This window comes from Crocuta crocuta, unplaced genomic scaffold, assembly GCF_008692635.1.
Source record: "Crocuta crocuta isolate KB4526 unplaced genomic scaffold, BGI_CrCroc_1.0 scaffold167, whole genome shotgun sequence".
Classification (NCBI taxonomy): domain Eukaryota; kingdom Metazoa; phylum Chordata; class Mammalia; order Carnivora; family Hyaenidae; genus Crocuta; species Crocuta crocuta.
In genome coordinates this window covers 1,867,317-1,888,855 of record NW_027532406.1, presented here as the reverse complement: position 1 = coordinate 1,888,855, position 21,539 = coordinate 1,867,317, and the positions used below count along the sequence as shown (strand labels likewise).

The window sequence follows — 21,539 nt, the reverse complement described above, 5'->3', positions numbered from 1 at the left end:
TTATAAGAAAAGGTCAATGTGCTTTACAATTCTTGTAGACATAAAGTACAGAACGTGTACAATAGAAAATGCAAACTCTAAAGAAAAACAGCTTTAGCAGCTGGAAGAATAATAATGTCAGCACATCATCACAACTCCTACTCCTACAAAATATTGTTATAAATCACTTTGGAAATGTTATCTGTACTACAGCCAAAACAATTTTAAATGATGATCTTGTTGGCATATATTGCTAATGATGTGAATTTTAAAAAATTAAGTAGCATTCTTTCAGAATGTCTGTATATGACATTCATGGAAAAAAGTTTTTTAGATTTTTAAGAATATCCTTTTTTGAGCATTACCTTACTTTTTGACAACATAAGATGCTCTAGTTTCTTGTATTTTCCCTGCTTCCATCCTGGAATCAACTACTTCTTCCAGTAATCCTGGTTCCTTTAATTAGCAAATGATAGTTAGAAATCCGGGTCTGGATGAAAGATATGCTCATTGCTTATTGAGAATCATTGTTTTGGGACCCTTTTAGCAAATAGGTTAGCAGTACATGTTTTGGCTCTCATTATCTAAAATATATTTACTCATTGTTCCATCCTAAAGTACTTTTGAATTACCCATACCCTTGTGAGAAAGAAACATTTACTTCCTAGAGTAAAGTGTTTGTTTACAGTTCTTATCTTTAGCCCTTCAAAGTCTAGTCAAAATGTTGTTATCCAGAGTCACTTTATTTTCTATATTTTTTAAAGGCTTAATTCTTCCTCTTTTTTTTTTTTTTTTTTTTTTTTGAGAGAGAGATAGAGACAGCATGATCAGAGGAAGGTCAGAGAGAGAGGGAGTCACAGAATCTAAAGACAGGCTCCAGGCTCTGAGCTAGCTCGAACCCACGAACCGTGAGATCATGACCTGAGCCAAAGTCGGACGCTTAACCAACTGAGCCACTCAGGCACCACCAAAGTCACTTTAGGTTAGTTCTTTTATTCCAGCCACTTCAATTTGGTTACATTATTTATTTTCAGTACAGTTAGGTTTATTTCTAAGAGTTTGCATTTCATCTTGGTTTCCTTTCATATCTAGGTTGGTGGGGTTTTTTTAGTAAGTACAACCTCATGGTGTCAAGGTTCTGTGTGCTTTGACAAACTCATACAATCATGCAACTACTACTATAGTTAAAATACAGAAAAGTTCCATTTTTCACTTAGTTTTCTAAAGTAGTGTTACCAATTTATATGCCTACCACCAGTATATAAAATGGCTTTTATTTTTCTACATTTTTGTCAATATTTTCTACTGTCCACTTTTTTATTTTAGCTATTCTGGTGAGTATGCTCTAGTTTCTCATTCTGTTTTTAATTGGAATTTCCCTAATTTAGTGAGGTGGAGTAACTGTTCATTTGCTTATTAGAATTTAGATATCTTCTTTTGTAAAGTTGCTATTGGAGTCTTTTGCCCATATTAGATTTTCTTATTGATTTATAATTCTTTTTGCAGTCTGCATACAAGTCTTTTGTTAGATAAATGTATTGCAAATATATTCTCCCACTTTGTGATTTGCCTTTTCATTCTCTTCATGGTATCTTTTGATAAATAAAGCTCTTAATTTTAATTTAGTCCAGTTAATGATCTTTTCCCCTATGGGTAGTACTTTTCATATTCTTTTAAAGAAAATCTTTGCATATCCCTAGGCTATTTTTATTTATTACTCTTTATTTGTCACAGTCTGTCTAGAATTAGAATTAATTTTTGTATATGATATGGGGTAGAAGGAAAATTCATTTCTTTTGCCCATATGAATAACCAGTTGGCCTATCATCATTTATTAAAAGAAATATCCTTTCCATTACTGCAATAAATTAACACCTCTGTCACATTTCACATTACGTTATATCTGTGAGTCTTCTTCTAGACTATTCTATTCCATTGTTTTCTTTATCCTTTTAACCAGTTTACACTCTCTTGATTACTTATTAGTCTTTTTATTTGGTAATGTCAGACTTCCAACTTTGTTCTTCAAGATTGTCCTAGTGTTTCTTGGCCCTTTGCATTTCCACATAAATTTTAGAATCAAATTGTTGTTAACCCCCTGAAATTTTTAATTCTTACTAGAATTTTTTGAATGGAATTATATATTGGATCATAAAAAAATTTGGAAAGAATTAACCTATTTACAATATTGTGTCTTCTAATCCATAGAGTATTTTTCTCCATTAATTTAGGTGGTCTTTAATTTTTCTCAAAAATGTTAGTTTTTTCAGTGTAATGTTCTCACATATATAACTTTTATAAGATTCCTAGATTTTATAAGATTCCTATTATTTGTTTTTTGTATTTTTTTAAGTAAGCTCTACACCCAACATGTGGCTTGAACTCAACAACCCCAAGATCAAGAGTCATATGCTCTACTGACTAAGCCAGCCTGGCACCCCTCTTATCATTTGTTTTCTGATGCTATCCTTTTTTTTTTTTTAATTCTGAGGTCAGATCAAGTGTAAAAATAGTCATAATTGTAGAGGTCAGTAGTAAAACCTTTTCATCATTGCTCAGAACTGGCTGTTCTTTCATATACACACTACCCCCAATCTCATTCCTCCATCAATAAGTCCTCAGTTATTCACTGTCACCCTTTTTTTTTTTTTAAATTAACTTTGAGAGAGACAGAGACTGCTTGAGTAGGTGAAGGGCAGAGAGAAAGAAAGAGATTCCTAAACAGGCCCTGCACTGTCAGCACAGAGCCCAATGCAGGGCTGGAGCTCACAAAACTGAAATCATGACCTGAGCCAAAACAATCAGAAGCTTAACCGATTGAGCCATCCAAGTGCCCCGCTACTGTCACCTTTATACACACAATTGCACACATACTCTCACAACTCCAGACACAGCCCTTATTGTTTAAAAATTACTTTAGCTTCTCAAAACTACAGAGATCAGGGGCACCTGGGTGGTTCAGTAGGTTAACTGCCCAACTCTTGATTTCAGCTCAGGTAGCACAGAGCCTGCTTGGGATTCTTCCTCTCACTCTCTCTCTGTCCTTTCCTTTCTCACGTGCTCTCTTTCTCAGAAATAAATAAACTTAAGAAAAAAATAGAACTACAGAGATCATGCATCAGGGAGACTGGAAAGTCTTCTGATGCTCAGATTTGTCTCTTCTCATCATTGATCCATTTTGGTAAAGAGCAGATCTCAGGGATGATGCTATCCATTTATAAATGGCATCCTTTTAGATTTCAGTTTCTGCTTGTGTTTTACTAGTATATAAAATTTTTATAATGACATTGTTTTCATTTATTAATTGTAATATATGTCTGTTGATTCTTTTGGGCTTTCTATGTATATTAATGATATCCTATGTGAATAATGACAGTTTCACTTCTTTTTCCCAATCTTGGTATTTATTTTCTGATTTTTTTCTTACTGAACTATTAGCGCAGTGAAGCACAATGAATATGAGTACAGTTGAAATGGTTACAGTGAGCATCTTGGTCTTATTCCCAGTCTCCTGTGGGAAAACTTCAGTATTTCATCAAAAAGAATGAAGCTTGTGGTAGTCTCTGTATAGATACTCTTTAACAGATAAAGGAGGTCTCCTTTTATTAGTAGTTTGCAAAGAGTTTTGTTTTTGATGATGGTAAAATATTTTTATTCATGAAAAGATGTTGAATTTTATCAAATAACTTTTCTGCATCTATTAAATATTACTGTATGATTTTTCTTTCCTTCCCCCCTTTTTAAAAATTTTTTAAAATGTTTTATTAATTTCTGAGAGAGAGAGAGACAGCGTGAGCAGGGGAGGGTCAGAGAGAGAGGGAGACACAGAATCTGAAACAGGCTCCAGGCTCTGAGCTCGCTGTCAGCACAGAGCTCGACGCAGGGCTCGAACCCACAACCTGAACCGAAGTCGGACGCTTAACCGACTGAGCCACTCAGGCACCCCTTTTTTTAATGTGTGAATCACAGCTTGATTTTGGAATGGTAAACCACCTTTGCATTCTTCAGGTAATCCCATAATATTCTTTTATAGTCATGATATTCTTTTATATATTATCAGATTTGATCTGATTATATTTTTCTTAGATTTTTGCAGTGTTATTATGAAAGATTTTGTCTTATAATTTTCCTTTCTTGTAACATCATTGTTAATTTAAGTAGGAACATTATGATGACCTTATAAAGTGAACTAGGAAGTGTCCTTTTTCTGTTCTGGGAGAGTTTTATAAGCTTAAGGTTGTTTTTATGTAAAAATTTGAAAGAGCTCACCCATCAAAATATCTGGGAATATCAAGAGAATAGTTTGTTGGATGGTTTTTCATTACAGATTCTTCTTTAATTGAATAAGAATGTTCATTTTTTTCTTTTTTCTATGTCAGGATTTTTTAATTTTTTAAAAAATCTTTTTACTTTTGAGAGAGAGACTGGGCATGAATGGGAGAGGGTCAGAGAGCGAGAGGAAGACACAGAATCTGAAGTAGGCTCCAGGCTCAGAACTGACAGCCTAGAGCCCCATGTGGGGCTCGAACTTAGAACCGCAAGATCATGACCTGAGGCAAAGTCAGATGCTTAACAGACTGAGCCACCCAGGCACCCCTATGTTAGTTTTGTAAAGTTGTATTTTTCTCAGAATTTGTCTCTTTCATCTAGCATAAAATTATATATAATATTCTCTCATCTTCTTAATTACTGGAAGATCTGTAGTGATATTCCCTTTTTAATTCTTAATCTTGGAATTAAATTTATGCTCTTTCTCTTTTCCTTGATCACTCTTCCTAGAAGTTTATTTTAATTTGAATTTTCAAAGAAGTAAATGCCAAGATGATTAGACTATCAAGAGAGTTATTGAAGGAAACACCTGTAAGGGAAGATAAGTTATGAGCCAGAGGAAGCAGGGAGACCTGTCAAATTGTGGTACAGTTCTAACCCCTGTGTTGCAGTAAAAGAAGATTGGGCAGAAAGAGGCATGGATTATAATATGGTTAAGTTTTGACAAAGCCAGAGAGGAGTCCGCAAGCCGAAATTGCCCCATAAGGAAAGTTGCCCAAAGTAGTCCCACATATCTCCAGAATAGGTCTCCATGCTGTTTCTGATGTGCTCATGGAGAACATGGCGTCAGTATGAATGCAGTGGTGAATTTCAGAGCATTGCTCCACCTGGCACATCTGAGAGGCAAATTTTCATGGCCATGACAATGTTTATCAATTTTATTAGTCTTATAAAGAACCAACCCTGTCTTTGTTGACTTTTTCTGGGGAATATTTGTTTTTTTATTTTTTTAATTTTCAGGTACTTTTTTCTTATTTCTATGGTCTCCATGTTTAACTTACAAATTTTGGTATGTCTATTTGCATTATATTCAGTTCAAAATATTTTCCAGTTCCTATTGTGATTTTTTCTTTAATCCATACGTTATTTAGGAAGTTTTGCTTAATTTTTAAATATCTGGAATATATTTGTGATTTTCTAATTATCTTTTTGTTTCTGATTTTTTATTTAATCCATTGTGGTCAGATATGCAGAATGATTTTAGTTCTTCAAAATTTATTGAAATTTTGTCTTACTGTACATCATATGGCCAATTTTATCCATATTCTTTGTGCATTTGAAAACAATGTATATGCTGATATTCTTTTTTTTTTTCTGACATCCTTTAATATAGTCTTTTTGTATACAGTAAGGTCAAGTTTGTTAAGTTTGTTGTCCAAATCATTTATATTCTTGTTTAGTTGTCTACTTGTTTTATCAGTTGTTGAGAGACATTAATTTAAGTGTCCTGCCATAATTGAGATTTGTATATCTCTCTTTTTGGTTCTATCTAATTTTTGTTTATATATTTTGAAGCTATCTTTCATGTATAAATTACATATACATGCATACAGTTTACGTGCATATAAGTTTAAAGTATCTTCCTGATAGGGGCGCCTGGGTGGCTTAGTCGGTTAAGCATCCGACTTTCGCTTAGGTCATGATCTCACGGTTCGTGGGTTCGAGCCCCGCGTCGGGAACTGTGCTGACTGCCAGCTCAGAGCCTGGAGCCTGTTTCAGAGTCTGTGACTCCCTCTCTCTCTGACCCTCCCCTGCTCACGCTGTCTCTCTCTCTCTCTCCTAGAAATAAATAAAAATAAATAAATAAAAATTAAAAATAAATAAAAAATAAAATAAAATAAAGTATCTTCCTGATAGATTGAACCATTTATCATTTGGAAATATCCTTCTTTACCTCTAATGATGCTTGCCTCAGTATCTTTTGTATCTATTATTAGTATAATTATGCAAGCTTTATGTTGTTTTAGTGTTTGCATGGTTTTTCCATCCTTTTACTTTCAATGTTCCTAAATAAAAGATTTTTTTGTAATCAGAATGCACTTTTTATTGTTTTTTAAATTCATTCTGACTACTTTTTAATTGGAGTCTATTGATATTTAATATGTTACTAATATAATTGGATTCATATCTCACATCTTACTCTTTTTTTTTCTATTTACCTCACATGTTTATCTTTTATTCTCATTTTCTTTTCCATTTGCTTGGTAGTTGTATATCCTTTTGATGTTTGCCCTAAAAATTACAAAATGTATCCTTGACTTATTAAAGTCAAATATAAACTATAAGGCTTGCCACTTCTCATACAATGGCAGGTCCTAAAACATTTCAATTCCATTTAAGACTTCTTACCTTTTGTATTATTGTTGTTGGTCACCTTAATTGTTAATGCCTTGTAGTGACAAAATACTGTTGTCATTTTGTGCAATTGAATTTTACTTTTTCCATTGTTTTTCTTCTCTTCCTGCATTTCTGGTTTTATTTAAGTAATTATGAATTATTTTATCATTTTTCTTTTGCCTACACAGATTTCAGTATTTCACTCTGCAAATTCTCTTACTTTTTATTTGCAGATATTCTTTATTTTGCCTTTTAGTAAGTAGAGAACTCTACATTGGAAATTATTTCTTTGACTCTTTAATGATGACCTTCTATAATCTTTGGATTCTCTTATTTTTGTCAAGAAGTCACTTGTTAGTCTTATCCGTGCTTCTTTAGGTCTATTTCCATTTTCTCTGCTTTTTAGAATTTTTCTTTGACTTTAACTTTGTACTTGCTTCTTTTTTTTCTTGTATTTATCCTGCTAAGGTTTTTAGTACTTTTTTAATCTACGGTTGATGACTCTTATTAGTTTGGGAGATTTTCCAGCCATTATCTCCTGAGATACTGCATTCCTCTCCTACCAATTGGGACACCAGTTACACATATCTTAGGCGTTTTTATTGTGTCCCATATGTCTTTTATAATCTTTTTTGTATTTTTTATCATTTGTCCCCCTCCAGATTCAGCATATATACTTGTAGAGTTTTGGGAGGGTTTTTTGTGGGGACGGGGTTGTTTTGTTTTGGTGCAAAATGGTGATTTTATTTAAAGCACAGGGACAGGACCCATGGACAGAAAGATCTGCACTGAGGTTGTGAAGAATGATTGGTTATATGCTAGGAACTTGGGGGAGGTAAAGTCAAAAGGGAGGTTTCCAAAGAGATTTTCATATATACAATTTGACATATACAATTGTCAAATTAAGGTTGTTTTTCCCTCTAGCAAAGCATTAACTTTAAGATGGTAAGGAGTTCTTAGACTTTAGACTATTGATGGGATTGATTGCCTTTTTCTTGTAAACTGGTGGAGACTCTTATCAGTTTAACCATTTGTGTTTTTTTTTACTTTCCTGGGGTTTTTTGGTTTTTTTGTTTTGTTTTGTTTTGTTTTTTAGGAGGTAGCTGGGAGGGTCCAAGGAATATCACACATATCCCACCTGGGACAGGGGAGGGAGGGCTTGCTAGCTTGTACTTTGCCGTCAGCCTGCCTATGCTCCCTCATCATAAGTCCCCTGAACAATTTTGACCCTTAAATCTTTAAGGTTGTTGAAGGTGAAAGATCTCATCTTCTGTAGCATCTTCCTGTGAGTAAGGGCATAGAGATGTCCCTGCCTATATGGGTCAATATTGTTCAGTTGAGGAAGGTATAAAGGGAGTTACAAAAGGTGGAGGCAGCTGAATCCAAGGTAGACAACATACATGAACCTCCTTGAGTAGTAAGAGTAATCTGTTAGTTTGAAGTTGTTGTAGTGATGGAGTCTTGGCACCAGGCGGAGATCCATGGGAGAAAACAGCAAAACATAACTAGAATAACGAGAAAGAAACCCCAATAAAAGTCCTTTGGTATTTGACAAAAATCCTACAGTCCACGAGTTTAACCAATCACTAAAAGAAAGAGAGGGATTCTTTAAAGCACCAATTGGAGTATTCATGTATGTTAGAAATCCGGAAATATTTTTGTGATAATCCTGAATGTATACACAGCATTATTTTTATGAGAACACAAGTTCAGCTTTGTGCAGCAGTTGAAACATTTAATGCCATTTCGTTTTGTAGAACTATTCTATGCATATGACTTATTTTAGTATTTAGTAATATAATGTTATTGAGAGTCACTGAAGGTCTTAACAGTGTAACAAGTGGTGTATAGCCATCATATAGACTCTGTTCAGTAAGCAGTCAAGTAATTAATAAAAAGTGCTTTTATAGAAATAAGAAAAATACAGATTAACAGTTAGAGCAAATTACAAACCCAGTGTCTGTCAGTGCTGCCAGTGAGATTTTTAGATGTCAGGCGTAAAGCATCATCAGATGGAATAAAAACAGACAGCAGAAATCAGATGGATTTTTTTGGTTTATAATTTAAATGTCTGTGGTGATCCTTTTGAATGATGCATTTTAAGAAGGAATTGTCAGGATAAATGGAGAAAAGGAAAATGAAAAAAAAAAGGTATAGCCATCATAAGAGAACTTTGAGGTCATCCACCGGTTCACAGGAATAAGAAGGCACATTAGTTTGCGTATTGGTTTCCTGCAAAGGACATATGGGTTTTACTTTAGATATAGGAGCCCATGAAGAATGCCTATATAACTGCTGTAGGAGTCTATAATATGACCCAGTAGGGGTCCTTCCATTTTGGAGTTAAATCCCCTGCTGTATTAGACTTTTACTTCTTTAAATAAACCAGGTCTTTTGGGTTTATATGGAGTAGGTTTCTAGGAACTGTCAGCTCAGGTTTAAGAAGGATATGGTTTGAATATTTAGAGATTTATGGATTAACCCAGCCTTAATTGAATAATTTAATGAAGCACTGTAGTCTTTATCTATTGATAGGTCTACAATGAAAAAAGACTTTTCATATACAAGTGTTGGGAGAATCCATCCTATTTTCCATATCCACTCATATGCCCACGGGGTCCTGTTACTATCACCATAGGATAACAAACAAGAAGATTGTCCATACCTGTGCTATTGTGACAAATTTTTCTAAAGTTTCCCTCAAGTTGTTCAGCTTACATATATAACAAACATATAAAGACAATCAGAACTAGGATTTAGTATCCATAAAGGTGTATTATTGAAACATAGTTTTTCTCTCTGGAATCACCTCTATTTTTGAGATACTCAAATCAAGACTGATTCATTTGTAAAACAACTACAATTTTAACTTGGCCTATTTACATAAGTGCAGCAAGAACAGCAATTGATTCTATAGATCTTTTCTAATTTGTTTTGCTGGCACTTTTTATAAGGAATCTCTAGGTTGACTTTTAGTAGTCCCTCCAGGCCAGAAGCCAAGCCACATACTTGCCATCAGACATGCTGCAATACCTACAGATTTGGGAGAATTCCTCTCCTCGGGGTCCCCAAGGTATCCTGGGGTTACTGCACCTTCCAAGAAATGACATTCTTTACTCAACTGGTAAGGCTGCGGGGAACTCTGAAAGCAAGTTATCAGGCCATCAATTCCAAGAGATTTGATTAGCTCCATGTTTCATAAAGTCAACCTTAGTTCCTTAAAGTTGTATAGTCATATCTGAGTCTATGCATGTTGCTGTCAAATATGACATTCCAGTCAAAGTCTTGGTAAAATAACCAGTATTTCCAATGGTGTCCTGTTACTAGGAAAATAGGCTCTCATTGAACTTATGCAAGTAACTGTAATTGCCATGAAAGAAAGAACACTCATTGAGAGTTTGTGAATTTCAGAGGGTTCAGGTAGAAAAGTTAAATGCTTTAGTTTGTTTACAGAGAAATACCTTTTCCTATTATTGTATATCATAGGTATCTTAAGAGAATGTTTCCTTAATCTGGAAGGACAAACATTAGAGAACCAGCAATACTTTAAAACAAAAGTCACAAAACTATAACCATCTTCTTCAGTTCGTTTAGTCCCATGTTCTTGTTCAGTTTGAATGCAGCTTTTTAGCTCTGGAAATTTCTACCCATTTTAGTATTAATCTTAAAGATGTCAAATACCTGTATTTGTCCTAAAAGATGAAACACGTTTTGCTAGAGCATCAGAACAATTAATATAAATGATAGGACTCAAAAATGGACTTGGTTAACAATCTGATATGAATCATTGTAATGCAATTGACAAGGTAATCCACTTATTTCTGTGACAAATCATTTAAATACTCAAATGTAAAGTTATAACCTTATATGAGAACATATTAAAATTTTAAGAATTGCATTTAATCTCTAGAATAGTTATAGCATTTACCCAAGCATTACGGCCTAAAGTTTACCATTATTTGTTTGACAGGGCTTACAGTGTAACATAACATACCAAATAAGCAAGGCTTAATTGGTCAAAGACTTCATTACAATTTAAATCCTGGGAAGTTAAAGCCTTAGAAAATTTTAAAGTACATCCTAAATAGGATTACAGGTCATTATAAATCTTATTTATTTAACCAAAGTGGCAGTAAGAAATTCCAAAGGCAAATACGTAGGGTTATATAGTTGTTAGCAAAACTTAGCTCCTTTAACATTGAGAAGTTTTAGCTAAGAAATCAAAGACCAGATAAAGACATAAATATAAACATTTAAAACATAAAGCTTTGGTTTTCTCAGCAGACAAAAAAAAAAAAAAAAAAAAAAAAAAGCCCTTTGCTTATTCTTCTTCTTATTTTTATAAACTTTATTTAATGTTTTTTTATTTGAGACAGACAGACAGACAGACAGACAGACAGAAACTGAAGCGGGCTCCAGGTTCTGAGCTGTCAGCACAGAGCCCAATGTGGGTCTCAAACCTACAAACTGTGAGACCCTGACCTGAGCTGAAGTCAGCTGCTTAACCAGCTGAGCCACCCAGGCACCCCTTAGTAGTATTATCTTTCATCAAGAACAGAACTATCCAAGAAAACTTTGTCTTTTGAACAGAGAGACAAGCAGAATTCTAACATTATACCAGTGTAATTTTAGAATCCATTCATTGCAACCTTAGTCTGTCCTAACCACAAAACCTAATCTTTCCAAAGATTTCCCTTCAAGAACTTCTACAACTTTCCTTGGCCTTCACATATTGTCCAAAGCCATTTTTTTCTTTAAACAACCAATCTCATTAAGGACAAAATTACTATCTTTTTTTTTAATATCAACAAAAATCTATTTCCATTCCATGTATCTTTCTTACATATCTCCTACTTTTTTACATACAGAGTTGCTTTTATTTCCATCAGTCTTCATTATATTCAGCAGAATTTTAACTCTTAGAAACCTTAGTCACCAGTGAAAACTTAGTAGTAACCAATTGTGAACTGTTACACCAGAATTCTTTAGGTGGCAAATTTATGAACCACTTAAGCACAAAGCATGTTTACCAACAGACCAAAATACCCTTAGTTTCTCTGCAAAAAGAAGTCAAAAGCAAAATCTATGTTCAGTAATTAATGTTTCAGCATTCCATTCTATTTGGAAAAGACCTAGATGTTCAATGAATTCAATCCCATTTATCTTGCAAGCAAAACTTTTAAGTTTCAGGTTACCAAAGACTGAAAGCTATCATAACAATTACCCTTGAAAACTTTGAGACAGGCAAAATCAACCATAATTTTAAGTCATTTTTTTTTTTGCTCACAAACTGCAACAGAGATAACATGAGCTTATTTGACCTTTAGCAAACCTAGGTAGAATATAAGTTTCATATTTAATGCTGATAACCCAAAGACATGTCTATCTTAATTAAACCAACAAACTTAAATTAGCTTAAACACCAAATAACGTTCCACCTGCATCCACTTAAAAGTCAATTAATTGTTGGGAGGGGAAGGCAAAAAAAAATAGTTAAGGAGAGGGAGGGAGGCAAACCATAAGAGACTCTTAAATACTGAGAACAAACTGAGGGTTGATGGGGGTGAGGGATAAGGGAAAAGAGGCATGGGCATGAAGGAGAGCACTTGGGATGAACACTGGGTATTATATGGAAACCAACTTGACAATAAACCATAAAAAAAAGTCAATTAATTGTTCCCCATTGTCAGTTTTTACCTGGGACACCCATGGGGGAATCAGTGGCATATATATTTGTACCTATGTGCCTTTTAGTTCACTGTCCTCTCTCTTCTATTTTGTCCAATCTGCATTTCAACACATCTATTGAGCTCTTTATTTTAGTAGTCACATTTCTTATTTTTTTTATGTTACTTGATTCTTATTACTGCCAGTTCTATACTATGTTAATCTACCTTGTCAATTATTTTTTTTGAACATGTTAATCACATGTTCAAAAAAATAATAAATTGCATGTCCAAAAACTATGATATCTCAGTCATCTGTGAATTTAGGTTTTTTTCTTCTTTTTGAGGAGGTCGGCGCTTATATTTTTGTTTGCCTGATAATTTTTCATTAGATGCTAAATATTTCCATAATAAATAATAGCATTTCTCTTGATGGTATTATCTTTTTATACAAAATAGCTAGAGTAGATAGATCAAGGATTAAGCCAACTCAAGGTTGGGTTACAGTTTTTGTAAGACTTCTAATTTGCCTCCATACCTATGCTATAGCACTCCTAAAATCTCAACTGAAATCCTACAGTATTTACTGGGGTCTGTACTCCTTGATAGTTTGTTGTTGGTACCATACAACTGCTAAAATTACTTAACTCTACCTTTTAGAGGTCTTCTGCTTAGTGTCTTGCCTTCTTGTCCTGTAACATTACAAATTTGGCAAATACCTCAAAGGAGAAGACCCCTGAGTGTCAGACTTATTCCACTATGTTCCCTTCTGTTAAGGAATGTGACACCTCACTTCTGACTGCCTTGGCAGCCCCAATCTCCAATTTTGTCTCAGCAACCCTGGAGATTATCAAAAGCTCTGTTGGCTTCTCTGCCTCTTACTAAGAGCCCTTTACCTACATTCTCAACCTCTAACCCAGTGCCAAGAATTTGCAAATGCCCTGAAGGGAAAATAAACTTTTAAAATTCCAGCCTAGCCCTTTAAGATTTTCTACCGTCAGAGATTTTATCTCATCAAATCTTGACTACTTCTACAGCTCTCTCATATCTTCATTTATTTATTTATGTTGCAACTTTTCTAACTGTTTATGGTATAGGAATCAGTTTATCATAAGCTATGCCATTAGAGTCTAAATTAAAGTCCCTAGTCAATATTTTTTTCTTATAAAATAGAAAGGGGCCCCTGGGTGGCTTAATCATTTGAGTGTCTGACTCTTGATTTTGGCTCAGGTCATGATCCCAGGGACATGGGATCAGGTCCTGCATTGGGCTCTACTGAGCGTGGAGTCTGCTTGGGATTCTCTTTCTCTCTCCCTCTGCCCCTCTATCCTGCTCATGCTCTCCCTCTGCCAAATAAAAAAAAAATTTAGAGGTGCCTGGGTGGCTTGCTCTGTTGAGCTTCCAAGTCTTAATTTTGATTCACTTCATGATCTCATAGTTCATGAGTTCAAACCCCCATTGGTCTCTATGCTAATAGCATGGAGCCTGCTTGGAATTTCTCTCCTCTCTCTCTGCCCCTCCTGCCCACCAAAATAAATAAACATTTAAAAAAGTCTTAAAAAATTAAAAATAAAATAGAAAAATATATGGTCTAAGAAAGTTAAGTGGATTCATCTATCATATAAGGCTCTTAGATGATTTAGCAATACTGCCATCCATAACCTGCTTTGAGAATGGCTGGATTCATTAATTTACCAAAGTTAGAGCCAAAAAAGCTGGATCAGAACCCAACCTCTTGAATCCCAGTCTAGTCTAATCTGTTTTATACCACATTGCCTCATTTATTTACAACAGTGATTCTCAACTAGAAGCATTTTTCCCCCTCACTTTTGGTTGTCATCACTGGGTGGACAGTAGAGAATGGGGGAGTTTCACTGGTATCTAGTAGATAGAGAACAATTGTATAATGCATAAGACAGCCATCCACAACAAAGACTTATTTGGCCCAAAATATCAGTAATGCCAAGGTTGGGAAAACCTGACTTATAGTGTACCTCAGAATGTGTGTATTTAAAGGATTACTTTCTGCTTCTTCATTACACTTAGCCGTTAGATCAATACCAATAGATTGTAGTAAGGTAAATCTTCTTGTAGGAATACATCCAGAGACCTTTTGACTCAAGAAAAATCCATATATGATCTAGTAGATATTCAGTTAACTGTGTTTCTCAGAGCTTCAGCCAAATAATTTCCAATTCTAAAACTTCTCTTTAGTTAGAAATTTTTAGAGCTGGATAAAACATTCTCATGTGCAAGTGTGTATACATATCTTATAAATGCATTATGTATATGTGAATGGATGTCTAGATGATAACTACATTTACCTAAACATTTATAGATATATATGTATTCATTAACTTAAATGGTTCTTAGAGAACATATCTATCTTATTATAAAACTCCAAATAATCAAGTCCTATAATTTAAAGCTCTGGAAAATATATTACAAATGGATATTCATCTAGGAAGTATATTACCAAATGTTTTTCAGAATAATTATTGTTTGTACCCAATGAGTGATTCTTCTAAAATTCAATTAGACTCCAAAATTTATTTTTCAGAGCATTACAGCTTGGCGGCAGAATTTTATTTTGGCTGAAGCATGGCATGCATGTTTCTGGCTCAGAAAAAAAATCTTTGGAGGTGTAGCAAAAAAATCTGATTCAGATAACTGAACAGTTAAAATTTTCTTTGGCTAAAAGGAATAAAATGGTTGCTCATTGGATATTGAAAAATATACTTAAATGAAGACTTAACTCTTGCCTTACTCCTTTAAGCCTTAGCGAAGACAATTTATCGTAATTAAACTTCTTTAGAAACTTACATCACTTCGATGCTCACTGACCTTTGAAGTAGCACAAATAGAAGCCACTATTCCTGAGGGTTTTCCCCGGTTGTTTTATCTTGGCCCATGAAGTATTTAGCTTTACTCTGCTTCTGTGAAGACAATGTAGTCTTGGCTTCAGGAGCAGAATCCAGTGATTCATCTCTTACATATGACACCCAGTGCTCATCCCAAAAAGTGCCCTCCTTAATGCCCATCTCCCATTTAACCCATTCCCCCACCCACCTCCCCTCTTGCAACCTTCAGTTTGTTCTCCATTTTTAAGAGTCTTATTGTTTACCTCCCTCTCTATTTTCATCTTATTTTTTCCTTTCCTTCACCTGTGTTCATCTGTTAATAGTTGAGAAACTATCAAGCTATTTTAAGTTCTTATATTCAGTAACTTTCTGTTTTAATAAGCAATCTAAAGTCTCAAGAAAATGTCCTAATTTTTTGTCAAATTAATCATTTTGCACTGAGCCTAAACCTATTCAATTTATTTATATTAAAAATTCCCTGTACTCTTTTTTTTTCCNCTAGCATAACACCCTCAAGGTCCATCCATGTTGCTACACACGGCCAGATTTCATTCTTTCTCATTGCCATGTAAAAAATTCCCTGTACTCTTAACTATTTCACTTAGTCCTAAGACTCTACCCTTATCTACCTATAACAAAGGAGAAATTTTTAAAAATGTTCTGTGAATAGGCAATACATCAACATGGCTCAGAATTCAAAGGATACAATAATTAGGATTGTTCAGCTATCCAGTACTTGTGAGGAAGTACACCAAGATGACCATTATTAAGATGACCATAAAATTTATCAACAAAACTTTGATACTTTTGAGAGCAAAAGTGGGTGCCATTAATTATTCTTGGGCTATTGGGAACAAACCAGTCCATATTGTAATGCTTATTATTATAGATAGTTAAGCAAAGGTATTTAGTAAAATGCATTCTTGTATTGGTTGAGTTTTCGGACTGTGCAATTTCTAACATTTCTTCCAACTCAAAGATTCTTGATCGTGTGCTAAGAATATGCCGAGTAATATAGAACTTAAAGAATCTGAAATCTCTAATAGGACAGATCAGAGAGGCAAGATACAAATAGATATAATAGAGTAACAAAACAAATGAATTCAAATCAGTATGGTTTTACTGAGTGCCTACTATATGTCAAGAATTGTGGTTTTAGGGCGCCTGGGTGGCTCAGTCAGTTAAGCATCCAACTTCAGCTCAGGTCATGATCTCACAGTTTGTGGTTCAAGCCCCGCGTCAGGCTCTGTGCTGATAGCACAGAGCCTGGAGCCCATGTTGAGTTCTGTGTCTCTCCCTCTGTCTCTGCTCCTCCCCTGCCCCTGCTTACACCCTGTCTCTCCCCTGCCCCTGCTTACACCCTGTCTCTCTCTCTCTCTCAAAAAATAAATAAACATTTAAAAAAAAAAAAAGAACTGTGGTTTTAAAGATAAGTAAGACAAAAACTGTATTTCTTGAAATCTAGGAGAGACATAATCACTTAAACAATAGGAGAAGTAATATATGACTTTTATGAACTACCTTTATAGAACAGAAGGCATAAGAAATTGGGAAAAGTTTCACAAAGGAAGTGATATCTTAACTAGGCTTTGAAGAATACAGTTCATTTTTGACAAGTTGAGATTACAAAGGAAATTAATGGAATAAATAAGATCAAAAAGCAAAGAGACCATAAGAGGTATGATGTATCACAGAGAATGTCAGATACTGGGGAGAGAGTTGTGGGTAAGCATGAATGGTAAGTTATGATAGGCCTTTGAATGCTGTACTGGGCAGTACATGATTAAGTGCTTAGACTACATACATACAGAGAAAGAAGCGATCATTTGGGCTGAGAAACATCTTGTGGTCAGTTTATCATAATGCACTTCTATTTGTTTATAAAGCCCTGTTTCAGAGGGATCAGTAGATACTAACATGAAGATTTTTTTTAATTAAATGCCAAAGAATAAAAGCTGCAATAATCCCTCTAAAGGGTATTAGTAATGAACAAACCCATGGGGTTAGAGTGAGACAAATTTGATAGGGTTAGGAAAATTGTAGAGAAAAAGAGCTATATATAAATTAGGGTGAGAGCACTAGAGAAAATGCCTTAGAAAATTAATAAAGATTGGGTTGGTTTAAAGATGATAAACAAAGACTAATGCAAAAGGGTAATGAATTCAGTCATGGAGACAGTTCATACTAAAGTGCTTTCTAAAAGAATTGCTGCTGGACTGGCTTTATTAAGCATTTTTTCCCCTTAAATTAGGGAAAAAGAGTAAGTAACCCACTAACAAAATTCGCAGTTGACACTAAATTAGGAGATAGTATAGTGTTAATAAAATTATAGAAATTCTGATAGTAAACACTGGAAGCTAGAAATAGAAGTTCAAAATAATGTATAAAATAAAAATAAACTATATTCACCCCATTTTAAAAAATCTATATAGAAGCAGAAGGTAACATTAGAGGGGTGCCTGGATGGCTTAGTCGGTTGAGCGTCCGACTTTTGCTTAGGTCATGATCTCGTGGTTCGTGGGTTCGAGCCCTGCGTCGGGCTCTGTGCTGACTGCCAGCTCAGAGCCTGGAGCCTGTTTCAGAGTCTGTGACTCCCTCTCTCTCTGACCCTCCCCTGCTCACGCTGTGTCTCTCTCTCTCTCCTAGAAATAAATAAAAAATATTAAAAAAAAAAAAGAAGAAGAAGAAGATAACATTAGAGAAATGTCTCCATTTCCAGGAGATATTCCTGGTTTAGGGTTTAATAAGTAAATGATAAAATTGGAGCAGTAGTAATATGTCTTCATTAAAGAGTCTACATTTATAAGCTGTATAATGCGATTATATTCTATAATTCAAAGTGGATTCTTTGTGACTTTTTTCTTATACATCTTTGTCATTGAATTTTCTATTGAACACTGTTCTTTCTGTGACTCACATTTTAATGAAACTGTTTTAAAGTGATCTTATGCCTTCTAGACGTTGCCTAAATATCCAGAGTGTATCTAGATCTTAAGGAAGTTTGGATGCGGAACAATGAGTGGAGGCCTAGACAAAAAGATGTAGTTCCCTGAAACAGTTACGCAGATCCTGAGCAAGGTTCATATTTCTGTCTAAGATGCTAGTTAATCTGAATGTGCCCGTGAGTTTTACAAAGTAAACTATGGCCTTGACTTTCTGTGTCTTGCAGTAGGATTAACCATTATATTTCCACCATAAATTACAGATCATATCATGGTTATGTGAAAGATCAACAGTGTTCTTTGTTATGATCAAATAAATAGTTTTACAGTCAGCTATTCTGGAATCTGCTAAAGCATTTAAACCCTAAACCGTTATAGCAAATCCATAGAGATTGAAGCTTTTTAGAGCCTTGGCTCTAGCTACTTTGAGAATTTGACACAAAAGGTAATCAAAAAAGCTTTATTTTGAAATAGCCTTAGAATTTATCCATTTCTATCTTCACATTCCTCTATAAAATCTATCTACATTTAGATTTTTTTATTGGGTATTTGATAAGTACAAAGAACCATTTAGGGGAAAATAAATAAACATGTTTATTATATTATATATTTATTAAATATATTAATATGCTTATATACAAAATGGATAGATTAATAGATGTTTAATATATATATTAAACCTTAACCGGACATTCAACTGCAGTAAACTTTTAGAAACTTACTCTTTGGTATGTCAGCATAAGAAGTATATCATAATGAGGGTCATTAGGTTTCTTTGACATGTAATAACAACAACCCAACCACCATGCCACTTATAAGCTTATCTATAAAGCATAAAAGCATTTGTCACCATTGACAGTATTGACATTTAGTCTGTGATCTGTTTATGGCTCAGTTTTCCATGTGTTACTATGTATTTGATTGTTTTAACTCACTTTCAACCCAAACCTAGCTTTTCCCTTCCAGTTATTTAGTTAGTTAACTAAACAGAGGAAAATGGAAATATTAAGTAGATATTATTAGGGTGATAATTTTTCTCCAGATGAATCATGCCAGTCAAAAAATTCTGGGTGTTGGCCTCTTATGCTGTTTCTATAGTTTACAAGTCAAGGCTTTGATAAGGTAGATTATAGTACGTTAGATTAATGTCCAGGAAGGAGGCAGAGGGGATCAGTTAAATAGGAAAGTCAGGAAAGCAGAGCCAGCAGGGACTGGGAAAAACTTAACTCAGGTGAGACAGATGTTGTGATAAAGTGTCTGGACACAGGAGTTGGTAGCAAATCTGGCACTAAGTCATTTTAAGTACAATCTCCAAGGGTACAGCAGTTTCAGCAATTCTGGTATGAACACACCAAGATATTACATGAGCTGGGAGTGGTAGTGGGAAAAGGAAAAAAGCTGTTTCTCAGGAGGCAATCAGTATTATTCAGAGAAGTCTGTTCTTATATAAAAGGAGCTATATTGGTCTTCTAAAGGGAAAGGTTGCTAGGAGCTGGCAAACACTAAAATCCTTAATAAATACATTGGAGTTAGAGTGATCTAGTGTCTAGAAGGTGGACCCTAGAATGTTAGGAAGGATAATCATGCAGGGCTAAGAATAGACAACCTAGAATGTTTAGGCAGAAGAAAACTTATTAAGGTAAAACAAAAGCTTTGCAGTCCCAGATGGACCACCACAGCTTACATTTGGAGGTCTAAATTAATTCCATGTCCTACCCTTGATTCAGATCCTGCTCTTGGTAGGACTAGCTTAGGGATGGTACCCAACTCTGCAAGTACAGCTTGAACATTAAAGACCCAGGAAATAAGGAGGGCAAAATGAGAAAGAAGCTCATTCAGACAATATAGGACTTGAAATAAACTGATACAAGGTATCTGAACATGTCTATGGCAAGAAGCAAGTTGCCACTTGACTCCTGCAGTGCTAAATTGAACCTCTGCTACATCTAACGTATACTGTGGTGGGGTAACATTGGAAGCAAAGATATATGGCCCTTCCTTCAAAGAGCTTATACTTAAGTAAAGCAGATGACATATACACTAGAAAATCATATATAGAAAGCATTATGTGAATTTTACCAAGAAATGGGCTGTAGGAATAGTGTAAGCATGAGTTCATGTCACACTAGTGATAAGAAAAACAGTATATTTTTTAAGTGACATGTAAACTGATTTGTGCATTATATGTAAGATTTTGATGCAAATAAGAACTAGAAATGACCTTAGAGGTCATCTGGTACCTCTTGGAAATTTGAAAAGTAATTGAGACCCAATACTGATGGGAGAAATTATGTACAGCTTTCCTAGGTGACAGCCTGAGAATACATATCTAAAGGCTTTAAAATATGCATATCCTTTGACTTAGTAATTTTAGTTACAGGAATTAATCCTATGGGATAATTTAGCATGTGCACAAAGATTTACATACAAGGATATTCATAACATCATTTATATTAAAATCTTAATATTTTTATCTTCACATTTTGCAGCAGAGAGGTTGCAAAAATAGTAGAGATCTTCTATATATCCTTCACCCAGCTTTCCTAAACACTAACATTTTATATAACCTTAGTACAATTATCAAAACCAGAAAATTAGTATTAAAAATACGATTAATAAACTACAGACATTATTCGGATGTTGCCAGTTATCCCACTAATGTTCTTTTTCTCATCTAGAATACAATCCAAGACCTCATGTTGCATTAGCAGTTAGTCAATTTCTCTTATTCTCTTGCACTCTGGTATAGTTCTTCAGCCTTCCCTTTATCTTTCATAACTTTGACACTTTTGAAGAGTACTGCACAGTTATTTTTTACAGTTTCTCAGTTTGAGTTTGACTACTGCTCCTCATGGTTGAATTCAAGTTGTACATTTTAGGCACAGAAATGAAATTATGCTCTTAGTGTATCATATCAGGAGGCATATGATACCGATATGCTTCAGGAGTGGTGATACTAATTTTGATCACTTAGTTAAGGTGGTGCCTCTCATATTTTTCTATTGTAAAATTAGTATTTCTCCCTCTTTAATTAATAAATATCTTTTGGGGAAATACTTTAAGTTCTATGTCTTTCATTTTTTATCTCATCATACTTCTGTTCTAATTTTAACATCCATTGATTAATCAATAATAATTATTACTGTGATGTTAGCCAAATAATGATTGCCTATTTTTATTATTCCTTATATATTTATTAGAATTCTGTCAGGAAGAGCTTTCTCTTCTGCCGATTTATTTGTTTATTCATTTACTTAGTTCTATCAGTATGGACTTGTGGATATTTATTTATTCCATGATTAAAATTCGTTACTATTATTTTTTTTTTTGCTCAGATTGTCCTAGATTTGGCCATTGAAAGTGCCTTCAAGTTGACTGCTGTACCCTTTTGACATACTGCCATCATTTTTTTACTTTATTCTGGC

The 21,539-nt window shown here is 34.4% G+C and overlaps 1 protein-coding gene and 2 non-coding genes across 6 annotated transcripts in view; 1 reads left to right on the top strand and 2 right to left on the bottom strand.

Moving 5' to 3' along the window:
• Positions 1-21,539, top strand: part of ADK (adenosine kinase) — a 498,350-nt gene that overhangs the window by 407,292 nt on the left and 69,519 nt on the right. The gene's annotated exons all lie outside the window — the stretch shown is intronic.
• Positions 2,467-2,536, bottom strand: LOC144243617 (small nucleolar RNA U2-30). The gene has a single exon (XR_013338703.1). It is a non-coding gene; the product is annotated as a small nucleolar RNA U2-30 (small nucleolar RNA).
• Positions 3,074-3,153, bottom strand: LOC144243618 (small nucleolar RNA U2-19). Its single transcript, XR_013338704.1, has one exon. It is a non-coding gene; the product is annotated as a small nucleolar RNA U2-19 (small nucleolar RNA).